The following is a 12380-nucleotide window of genomic DNA, read 5'->3' as shown; positions in this document are numbered from 1 at the left end:
AATGTCTGTTAGATCCTAAGACGGATCTGCCTTTTTTCTATAAAAAAAGTAAAATTGACGGAGTTCCGAACGATCCATAACTGATGAGGAATTAACTTATCGAGTACGGCGTGGTAAACGATCAACAAACGAACTTTCTGATAAATCATCAACATTCTGCACAATTCCATTTCGCAACTTTGTGTGTTTTAGTTATCCGATCAACATCATAGCAAACGAAAGTACACTGTCTAAGTGCGAACGAAAAAAGTTTCTCCTCTTCGTGGCCATTAATCATTTTGCAGACAGAGAATGGATTAATCATCGAGGGTAAATTAAACAAGATACTCTTTTTCTGTCCAGAAACCTTTATCTCGCGATCTAACGTCGATATCCTTGGACTTGCTCAAAAATCGAGACGACAGACGTCGTGGAGAGACGAAATAAAACGAAAGAAGAACGCGTTGAATTAGACAAAGAGGAGTAACACGTAGGGAAAATCGGACTGTATTGTAGCGATGCTTCCTCATAGACGTCATGTACCGGTGAACTACATATCCAGGAACATGAAATACGTGGACACAGATACGTGGTTACCTCCGTGAACGAAATTTTTATCAGTAGAAACTTTTTACCAACAGTTTCCCTTACCTGTGAATAATACAGTTTACGATTTTTGGACTGTGACCACGTACAGTAATTTGGCTGTTATAATTACTATATATTATACGTATATACACATTTCGCGTGTATGAGATAAATTTTGTTGGTCGTGCATATTATCACTAGATACTAAGTACTCGTAAAATTTCATTCGTTTTATTATCAAACTTGTCATTGTTATGCGAGAGTATTTATCTATACTGGTACTTTGTAAGTTGTAAAATTTCCCTCGTAATATTAATAATAGCTAGAGGACCCTGTAACATCTAGTGGAATAACGAGAAACAAGATAAGTCGTTGAAAAAGTATATTGTCCTAAATCATGTCCAACTAGATCTTCATTTGAATACATGACATTTCGTATGCTTTAAACTAGTAGAAAAAGAGCAACAAAATTTCGAAAGTTTTAGTTCGATAACCAAAGGATGAAAATGTCTGGACGAAAATATTGGAGATTCGCTCGCGTCAAAAATTCAATAAATTACCATCCGGAATTCGGCTGTTTGTGCCAAGTGAAATTTTCAACGACCTGAAAGTCAGCACGTTCCATAGCGAGAAGAATCCTAAAGACGTCGGATCGTGAGAACGTTGATTCTCTCTGGACGAACGGAATTCCGAACTGCCATAAATCCTCAGAATCTTCTCTCGTGAATTTTCGCTGGAACTCATTCAACCGTTTTAATCACTCAACCGCAATTGTCGTGGCGAGAATGATGACTCTTGCGGTCACAGGATGAATCATTCATGTTCCTGCTAAAAAAAACTTTCTTATCGAAGCTATAGATTCGAACGTCACGCGACAACCCTGGCAAGCCGTAACATTTCGAAACTGGACCAGCTTGAACGACAAGGTAACGCTGAAATAAATTAAATCGCGATAATTAAGGCGCAACGTTAAAACAAAAATCGGAATGTAAAAGGACGGCTGGTTGGAAATGACGTTCCTTCGAGGAGTGGCTTTCGCTTTTATTGTTCGAATCCACGGATTCGCGTAGATTCTTAACCTCTGACGAACGTTTCGCTGGCAAGAGGGTCACTTGAAGGGGTTGAAAAGGGTCAAGAAGATGTCGACATTAAAATTCACGCTCCCTGAGAATTAAACGCGAAAACCATCTATAAAAAAGGTTGAAAAAGTTTTGCTTCTACGAATCGTTCTGCAGAAAAAGGCACGGTTGCAGGAGAAGTGTTGTTTTACAACCGGTCGCGTAATTCGAGAGTTGCCTTGAAGGCAAAATCTCGGCCGAAGCTCGTAAAGGGTGGATTTTGCGCGTGCAAATGGTACTAGAATCAAACAGAACCGAACCTGATCCCGTTCTATTCGAAAGAAAATAATAAAAATTGTTTGTAATAGTTTCTATTTTTTTCGAGAACGATACGAATTTTCGCAAAATTGAGCTAGAGGAAAAAACTGAACTAAAAATGTCTCGCTTTTTTATTCTCGTAGCTTCTGTTGACATTGGAAATTAGGTCGGAAATAAACCAGCTGTAACGGGTAGCGAAATTGAAGTTGTACAAATCGCCATACTCAACATACTCAATTAGAGGAAATCAAAGCTGAACGTAAGTTCCGGACCTGGTATATTTATCTTCAAATGCTTTTTGTATTCTTTCGTTTTTTCCTACGCTGTTTTGTTGCTCTTCTAGATTTCGGCGCACGTTAATTCTCATTTCGCAGGATAATCTATGAAATTCTCGCGTGGAACGTATACAAAGGGGATTTTTGCCGACATTACCAGTTTATCTCAAGATTTAGGGTTACTATCCTTTTGCTCTTTTCTTTTACCACCCGTACGAAACTTATTAAATCCATTCAGGATCGTAGATCGTTCAGTTTCCCCTTGTTGAAACTTTGCTTTTTATAGAAAACTTCTTTCCTCCTAGAATATATACTTGAACAAAGTTGTTTCATCCGCAGCAAATTAAGTCGCTAAACAGTAAAGAAACCGTAACTCGTTTTTATTTCTTACTTAACGTTAACGCTTCTGATAACGCGTTTCGCGCTCTGTTACAGCAAAATTTCCCGACGAATAAGCTACATAGAACGTGGCAACGACTAATAAATGCGATACTCCTCTGTTTTTTCGAGCTATCGCGGGGAGACGCGGTCGTTGGAATACGCGTCAACGGGAGTCGTAAATTCCCGTTACGATTGGAATAATCGACACCACGAATAGTTCGATCCCCGTATTTCGGTTAGGATAATCGGGGTGGTTAATGCGGTATAACACTGGGAGTCAGAGTTATAATAATGTATATTTCCAACACTTTATACAATCACACAAAGTAGTAACGCCGTTGATTAAGATACAGATAACGAGAGAAGGGTTAGTCTTGGATGAGAGAAGGAGAGCTTTAGGCGCTCTAGGCCCTTGAGAGTTATAGGAACTGTCGGAGTTCTGGATAAGTGAGAGCCTTAGAAGACTCTAGGCCGTGTAGGCACCTTGAGAAATGATGAAGGAACTCAGAAAGATACAGGAACGGTGAGAGTTATAGGGATTGTGGGAACTCTAGACACCGTGAGAGACGATCAATCTCTGAAGCTTATTCTAATGTGAATACGGAGGAAAGCTTGGTATGGGTGTGCCCTTTGAACGAAGAACGCGGATTCGTTGCTTACATTTTCAGTTAGTAAAGTGAGGGAAATAATCCGCGATGTCGATTGGTTGGGACCAATGTTAGGAAGGAAGAGAGGAGGAAGAAACCTCCTACGAACTTGGGTCCTAGGCGACATTGTTTATAGGGAAACTCAGATTTTCCGTTAGGTATATCTCCGCTTTCTTCGTAATTCTTAAGAGCACATAATAAACCCAAGGACCTTTCTAAAAACCGGCCGAAAACACTTCTGGAATTAGAAAGTCTTCTGGCAAACAGATGTGCTTAGACCATGTGTGCGAACAATGCAGCTAGAATTGCAACTTTATAGTGGGTCCTTGGGCCTATGGAGTGTTAGAAGGACGACAGGTAGACCGTTGGTTGGCAAGCCGCGCGGGATGGCGTGCAGATGTGTTGCGCGGCGTAACATCCTCAACGAGATTAAAAATAAGAAAAAAAATCCTAGGCTTTGATACGGTTTGTTTCTTCTGAAACCAGGTAATTCCTGCCCTTTTATTGCCAGTGAAAACGAACACGCGACTCATATTCCGATATTATCTTCGATATGGTTGCTGTCGTGATAGGCTAAGGGAACGCGAGACTGTTATAGATGACTGTTAGATGCGTCAAATAAGGTAGGAAAGGTACATTTTGAAATTGGTAAATGATGAATATCACTGTAACTTATTGTCGTCTTGTGAACTCAACATACGACCTCGTTCATAAATATTATCAACGTGTACAAATTTCCTAGTAATTTTAATCAGCAACCGGAGTTTCAAATTCGTAAAGTTTACGCAAAGGATCGATTTGCTCGTAATACCAACGTGGTGTCACCGGACACTTGGTCTGCATTGGACAACACGTTAATGCTACAGGATGTGAAAGTGTTAAAATAAAGTTTCCGAGGCTTACTTAACTTTCTGTACGTGTCCTAGTACTCATGGACAGCGATGTATATTTTTTGGATATGTATATTATACGAAATTGAAATTGTTTATGTAAAATGTGTATCACAATGTTTCACACATACAGAAACCATCTCTTTTACTGCATATTAATTATTGAAAAAAAATGTATCGCGATATTGCACGATAGCTTTAACGTAGAATAAAATTGGCCTGGTTTCCATTTCTAATTTCCCAGTTATATTATGTTCTATTCGAAACAAGCTTACGTGCTTCTGAACTTTGACGTATAAATCAACAACGACAAATAATATTAAATTATCATTTAAATCTGCCAGAAAAGAAGAATCCAAAAGATGATGCGAAAAGGTTTTATTACAACCTTTCTTCCATCTCTGACAAAGGAAACGTGAATTATTAAAAGGTTTGTCATCCAATAAACTCTACGAGAAAGAAATCGAACAAACTAGTGGTTTGCACGCTGATCGTAACATTATCGTTCACCATATTATCGATGTCGATTAATTTAGCTCAAAATTATCGTCCAACATTTGCGAAGTTTATCGATCACAATGTAGAAAATCAAACAACACGATTGTATTATTCATTCTCGAGGAAAAAATTATCGTGTTCTTAAACAGTCACGATATTACGAAAGTTCGTGCCACCTCGTTCAAGGATTAGACTTAGGGAAAACGATTTTCTGCATGTTATGTGGAAATAATCGCAATTTAAAGTCTCTTTGCTCCAAAACGACGTTCAGCTAATCTCGTTTGGTTTACACGGCACCCATTTGATTTAATGAGAGTATAGCTCACGTAGGTACCCATAAAGGCGTAATCAAAATTCCATAAATATGAAACACGCGTATAAACGTTGTTATCCGAAAAAGCCGAATAAAATTCAATGCATGCATCGTCGTAATTTCTAACGCAGAACATCGAACGACGAAAGACGTTGCACCTATTTATAATTAAGTTCAACGTACGTTTAACTGGCCGATTCGCCAGATTCACGTTTGATTTGGATCGCGCGCAAAGTAATTTTCCGCTTCCGATCTCGAATGGAACGTGCACTAACATGTCAGACATGTATACAAATTGAGATAACAGAAACATGATAACTTGATTAAAATTGAAGAATCACTAAGAAATTATCGAAACGTTTAAGAATTGTTATTTCATTTAAAACGTTAGACGATGAAGTCTCTCGTCCATCTGATGTAACATAATTAATATTCTTTTTATACTTCTATTTCTTGATCTCAATTTTCATCAATTCTGATATTTATATTATTATTGTATCACTTGTTATTCGATTCCATGTACACTGCAAATGATTTTACGATACAGACTGAGATTTTGAGTAGAGTTCTTAGCGTACGTCATCTATTAATTCACTTTCAATCCTTTCAACAGAGTTTAGATAAGAAAACAGCCAAAGAGAGATTAAAAGAAAATCGGAGATATAAAATGAGAATATAAAAATAGTACTTTGTCTTAATAATTATATTTACGCCTAATCTTCCAAATTGCGAAGCAGCTACAAGAATATCGCCATTATCGCTAGACCGTCGGCAAATTTTTAAAATCCTCTAACAGAGAACTCTATACCGTTCTGTTTGTCCCGCATCTCGAACACTGTTCTCTCTACATAGAATTCTTCGTTTTGTTGTTTCTAAAATTGGCGACTCCGCTGCAGCAATTTTTTAAAACTACGATTTACTTTTAACGTCTCTCGGGTTGTTTACGTTGGAACCGCATAGATTCATTGCCAATGCTACTACATTTGTCTTCAAAATTGCAAACGACTATATTATAAATTGCTGGGAAATTCTGCAGCTATCGGAGCTCGATGTTTCTCCGGGGACATTCAGAAAATTTCCCTTATTCTATACATCCGATATTTAGTTGTGTTAAACGTATATGTGACCACGCCACTCGCTCACGCGCCAGCTACGCTTTTTCTGTAAATCGTTGCCCACGTTTATAAGAATACATTTAAAACGCTTGACATTCGTCTTCGTCTTTGTATCACGTATGACAAACGCCATATTCCAATTATACAGTGTGTCAGTTTTATCTGGAAATATTTCGAAAACTATAGATGAGACAAGAAAATTGATTTTCAGGCAAATGTTATACAATTTTGACGGGGTCATATTATGCCGATATTTATTTTATGCTGGAATAACTTTGAAAAGCCCTGTGAAAGTAACGCTTGTGTTTTTTAAATGGGAACTATATTCTTTTTTTTTCATATTTTCATAACTGACGTTGAAGCGCTTCTTATTTATATTTTTTGCATAAACCCATATCCGGACATTAATTCTTAAGAAGGATGCGAAGTTGTATTAAACATCTAGAAACGACTAGTCGTTTCAGGGATAGTATTTCGGTGCATACACACGTACTCGCATAAACAGCTCTTTTTAGAACCATCAATGATGTATAAAGTCTACCGGAGAAATGGATAACGCCAATAATGTCGATATATCAAGTTTGAGATTTAATATTTCGATAATATTTTATGCGGAAAGTACGTAGTAGTAGAAGCAGGTAATGTTCTGAAAATGTTTTGATGTTGTATGGTGGTTGCAGGAACGTGGAATAAGAAAATATTGGGCTTTTCAAGGACTCTTCGGGGTGAAATAAACATCACCATGATAAACCCCTCGAAATCGTGTAATATCTGTTTTATTGTTCTCGAGATACGCACGTGTTTCCGGGTAAAGTGGATAAAACCGTAAAACGTTGATAAATGTATGTTCGTGTTGATTATGCTTAAACCAAAGAGTATTGCCCGTATGAATAAACGAATGAAACAAGATAAATTTCGAAAATTTGCGAAGAGAATGGGGAAACGTATGTTTACTTCCAGAGTCAAAAAGCAATTGAGGTAATAGGCTGATCGACGGCGTACTGAATTATAAAGCTGTTTTTTATCAAAAGAGAATAAGAAACTTATCGTGTTCTTTCCTCATAGTTTTCAGTTGTGACACTTTTAGAATATACGTGCGACACTACGAACGCAAGGATGTAACAATAAAGGCAGCTCGCGATCGTATTTTTCTAAAATCGAATTAGAAGATTCGAGAAAATTCCTTTGATCTCGTTCGAATCGCGAATGCATCTCACCACCGGTTTCCTAAATAATGTAATTTCTGAAAGCTTTTCATAGACCAGTTCGATGTTAAATTAATCGAAAGTGCTTCTGAGAGAGAACGAGTCGGTTTCTTACGCGTTGTCTGAATGCATCACGGAATTCTTCGTCGGTGCTGGCAACCTTTGTGTTACGTAATTCGTTGTCCATCTTTGCAACCTTTGTGTTACATTTTCATCGATTCGACGCCGTAAATGTGGCGATCGGGTGCAGAATGCCGGAAAGAAACGGGAAATTGGTCGTAAAAGGTGCGCGATCCGATAACGCGAGCTGGGGACGCATAAAAATACGAGTTAATCTAACCTTAAGCATCCTAAGCAAGCCACGATCCAAATATTGATCGTCACGGAAGCAAGGAGGCCAAACACGATAATAAGTCATGGAGAATCATTCTCCCGTGGAACGTTCAATTATCAAAATAACCGGAATGTTAAAATATCGTTAGAGACGTTCTATCGATCGAGGTTCAACGATCAAGACGGTAGGAAAATGCCATGGACGAAACCTTTACGTAGGAATTTTCCATTTAACATAAAACAGATCTCTATCAAAAGAACAAATCTGTGTTTGTTTCTCTGCACAAAATTAGCGTAGTAATTCACAATGAAAATCGATCAAAATTCAACGAAAAGCATAAGTTCTAAAGGAAAGGCGAGTTTCCTTTAAGTAAAATTTTCAGATTGAAAAGCATATAAATTTTTCACCACAAGGATGCAAGTTAGAAAATTTCCTATTCAACGTGTCACAATTCTATTTCGAAAGAACAATCCTAATTTGTTATTGAATCTGTCAAACAGATAACACGGTAGACTCGTATAGAAATATTCTAATGAAAATCTTAATCGAAACAAGATTAAGACAAATATAATGAACAAAATTTAAAAACACGAATAAAAATATAAATTTCCATATATTAAGTTATACCGGATAAATGCAAATTACAAAATACCCCTACGTACTCTAACACGTAACAGTCCTCGACAAAATAATTCTGATTTGTTTCTCTCTAGGAAATTGCCACTTGTAATGTTAATTAATCAGAATTTCTCGACTAATAGCTTTGGTAGAAATCTCTACCTACGCTCTGCTATCCCCGAAACGGCGTTCTTTGAATTTATTAATTGTAGCGTTAATGTATGAGTTAGGATAAATGTTACATTGTAAATAGTTTAAAGGAATACAGCTTCTGTTTAGTTTTAAAATCAGCAGACAACAACGAGATGGTACAGTTCTTACGAGACACGTAGGCTTAGGTTAAGATATGTGCATGTGTGTACAGCTAGTGCCTGCGTGAGGGTAAGGGAGTGTTCGCCAGTGAATGTTTCTTTTTATCTAGCGATAAAATAATAATTCAATTTCCAGAAATAGTCATCCGCTCTATCATCCTTAGATAGTTCAGCTTCTGTCTAGTTATATTAGTTAGAAAATGCAAAGCAAACTGCAAATTCCTAACCTCTTGTGTCCGATTCAAAGTTCGTGTCGTTGAATTTTCACGTTGATATCGAACATAGATGTCGTGGTCCGCGCGGTAACTTCGTCGGAGCGATAACTATCCAACGCGTATTTGCATACAATTTGAATAAAACGAAGGAGACATCATTGAGTGTCGAACAAGAAGATTAGTGACGAGATCTGGCATGTCAGTTACTCGTTAAATTAGCGGCACAATTTCGTGCGCGTAATTAAAATTGATCGTTTAACCGACGAGGGGGGCGTGTAATGCAATGACGTGACTATAGACATCGCATTGTTAGATGCTGCGGTCTGGTCTCACGCGACGAAAAACTGTGGTTTAATCTAAATAGACTCTATGGAACAGATTGCCCGTAGCCAATAAAATCGATGAAAAGCACGCACCGTTCTTACAAAAACATCATTTACGCGATACATGCAAGTTTATCGATTAAAATGTACACTTTGTGCAACGTAACTGCGTCGGAACGTTAGGAGTTGATCGACTGTTTTACCGATCGAACGTGCAGCTTTTATTTTTGAATTGAGCGCCAGAAATTCCACACATACCTAGAAATATCAATAGAGCAGAGTATCGTTACACAAACTTTTCCTCACTTTTACTTTGATCTACGCTTGATTTCCACGTCCCGTCATTGATCACACAAGACGCGCGAAAGGACAAAAGGAGGCAAAGTGACAAACGGGGCGAAAATCCGGGAAGGAAGATTCAAATGTCTCGAGGAATTTACGTGTCGTAGAATAGTGACAATTTACTTACGATTGATGAACGTCGTTTCGAGGGTGGCCGTAGCGGATACTGAACGAAAACCAAGAAATCGGCGAGAAAGGTAGAAGACAACCGCGTCTGCTCGTCACCGTGATACTACTGGCGGTGGTTGCTCTACCCACACCAGAAAGTGCGACCCAGGAAGCAACCCCCACCGGCCGTCGACCGGTCGCGATATAGCAAGCTACCCCTGTGAATCGGTGATCCTTCGATTTCGATCAACCTGATCGAGTTTCACCATTGACGTCGTTTACCACGTTGATGTCGAGGTGGCCGTCACGCGGTAACCAAGCATAATTCATTCCATCGATCAGATCTCGATGGAAATTAATATATTCTACCGATAAGGAATCGCTGAATATAAGTTCGCATAGAAATGTTACAGCTACGGTGCATTAAATGGATTCTTGATTTATTGCGATGATATTCATGGAAAGTTAATATAATTGTAATGGCAGAAGGTGATGGGTGGATGCAAGCGACATTCAGTTACACGCATAACATGATATCGATGTGTAACATGTATACGTAGATGGTACTATCGTACTTTCGCGTTGAAAACTTTATAGTTCAATTCCATTGTACCTTAAGTCGTCCTTGGATTTCTGGCATACGCCCCTATAAACCCTAGAATATCTTAGGAATTTGCAGATCGTTTCCGAGTCAAGACATCGTGCAATTCGCCCCTCTCCTTTTCACGTTCTTTCTTTCTTTCTATCTCTTTCGTCGATAGAATTTTCTTCCTCCAATACCTTCATTTATCGTTGCAATCTCTTTTAGCAATCTCTGCGCCTTTTGATCGATGATATCCGTTTGATTTTGTATCTTTACGTTGGTTTTTCTACTATTTCCTGGTATTGTAATTTCTTCTATCGTAATCGTCAAAGTGTCTCTCTCATTTCTAAAATCCTCCTGATATTGTTACGCCCACTTAAACATTATTTTTATTGTTAGATCGTCCTTTTTGTTACGCGTGTGCTGTTTTCTTTTTACTGCTAGAATTTTACTTTTTGAGATCGATGCTGTTTTTCACTGGTGGAGTTCTTTTTCTGGCCCAAATTGATATCCTTCCGTGGGTGTTTAGGTTCTCGAAACAATTATTATAGATATTTATTAATCCATGTGCACGTAAATCGAGAAAGAGTATGAGAAATATTCATAACATCTATTGTTTTTACGGCAGAATTCACAATAAAGGAATGCATGCCATTATGGTTCACTAGATTGCTTGAACAGGATTAAAAGCTTTATGATTCTGTTTCATACAGATTGTATACAAACGGACTAAAACGTATCACGATACGGTTAAATATTGAAACAACTGCAGATTGTAGCGAATTAAAAAGTTGCTCGTCGATCTTTCAAGCGAAAAGATCCCCTATTGACTCTATTGCTGTACGATCGCCGATATTTTTCCAAATTAACGTGTGAGAAATGTTAGCCGAGTTATAATTCGCTTATGTGATATATGTATCGCACGTAGGGTGTGTAAAACGTAAAATTTTTTTAGTCAAACTATGAGAGCATAATCTACAGTGAAAATAAGAAAAAGATATTACATAAAATTTAGCAGTAAACTATTTATGCAAATGTGCATATTTTTATGGATATAAAATTGATTTAAAAAATGCACCCGAGGTAGAGAATTATTTTATTTATTAAATATAACAAATAACAACATTTCGTTAGTAAGACCTGACATGAACTTGTAAATAAAATACTCAAATACATTTTTTATGTTTTATATTCTGTGTATTTTTGCAGCTTGAAAATTCCCATAAATGTGTAAAAATAGTCGACCAACTCGTCATAAATCATAAATAAATAAATCAAATTTATTATATTGAAGATATCGCGAGAATATTATCAAATATCAACAACTAACTTATTAATTAGTTGTGTTAATTCTTCCTGCGTTGTTACTTTTATATATTCTGCAACAACAAATTTGTTCCCATGCGCATATTTTATATTTCAAACTGTGTTCAATAGTGGCTGATAACTTTGTAATAAAGCGTTTACTGTGAAATTCGCTACAACAGATTTCTCTTATTTTCGCTTGAAAATTCCCTTACCTTTTTAACGACAAAATAGAAAATACCTTGTATAAGAATTATTGAAGCTAAAAAGCGTGGTAATAGCTACGTTTCGTTGCATTATGATTCTTCTGAGAATACTCAAAACGCAAGGACTCTCGCAGTAGAATAAGGAGCCACGAACAGACTTACTTCATTCACGTGATCGTAGTTGTATTGAGGTGCACGTCAATGCCATCTGCACATATCGACTTAGCGGATTCCACTCCGTGTCCCATCGTAATTAAAACGGTTTAAGATAAAGAGTTGACATGCTTGAACGAGTCCTCGTCGCCGGGAATTTATCCACTGTGCGAATATTCAAACGTCCATACGTACCATCGTAGTTGGCCTTAATTAAACTTTCTTAATCGCCTTCAACAGTGGTAAATGGAACTCATTTTGCGGTTACTTGAACCGCTATTTCAACCACATATACGCAAATTGTTAAATACCGATGACACAATGAAGGATTAAGCAATAAAGAGGATGGAGAGAGAATAAGGAAGTCGTGAATAACTGAATAAATCATGATTTAAATCCTGTTCTACATTGTAGAGTGCATTGTGTAAATATATTCCTTCTTGAACAAATTCACCAATAGTTCCGTAGATGTTATAAACGACCGGGTAAAGAACCATAGTTTCGAAAATATCTAAGAGAAATGTTAGAATAAAAATTAAGAATTTCCCGCGTATTTATTTCCGTATTTTGTCACAAATTTGAACTGATATCAGTAATTTCACAAAAATTACAAAA

The 12380-nt window shown here is 37.4% G+C and overlaps 1 long non-coding RNA gene across 1 annotated transcript; it reads right to left on the bottom strand.

The window, feature by feature from the left end:
* Positions 1–11185: 11185 nt before the first annotated feature.
* Positions 11186–11793, bottom strand: LOC126928183 (uncharacterized). The gene is made up of 2 exons (XR_007716409.1): positions 11648–11793; positions 11186–11579 (listed from the first exon to the last, which is right to left on the bottom strand). It is a non-coding gene; the product is annotated as an uncharacterized LOC126928183 (long non-coding RNA).
* Positions 11794–12380: the final 587 nt, after the last annotated feature.

The sequence above is a fragment of the Bombus affinis genome, unplaced genomic scaffold (genome assembly GCF_024516045.1).
Source record: "Bombus affinis isolate iyBomAffi1 unplaced genomic scaffold, iyBomAffi1.2 ctg00000632.1, whole genome shotgun sequence".
In the NCBI taxonomy this organism is placed as follows: Eukaryota; Metazoa; Arthropoda; class Insecta; order Hymenoptera; family Apidae; genus Bombus; species Bombus affinis.
The sequence above is the reverse complement of the archived record's forward strand: the minus strand, read 5'-3'. Positions and strand labels throughout refer to the sequence as shown.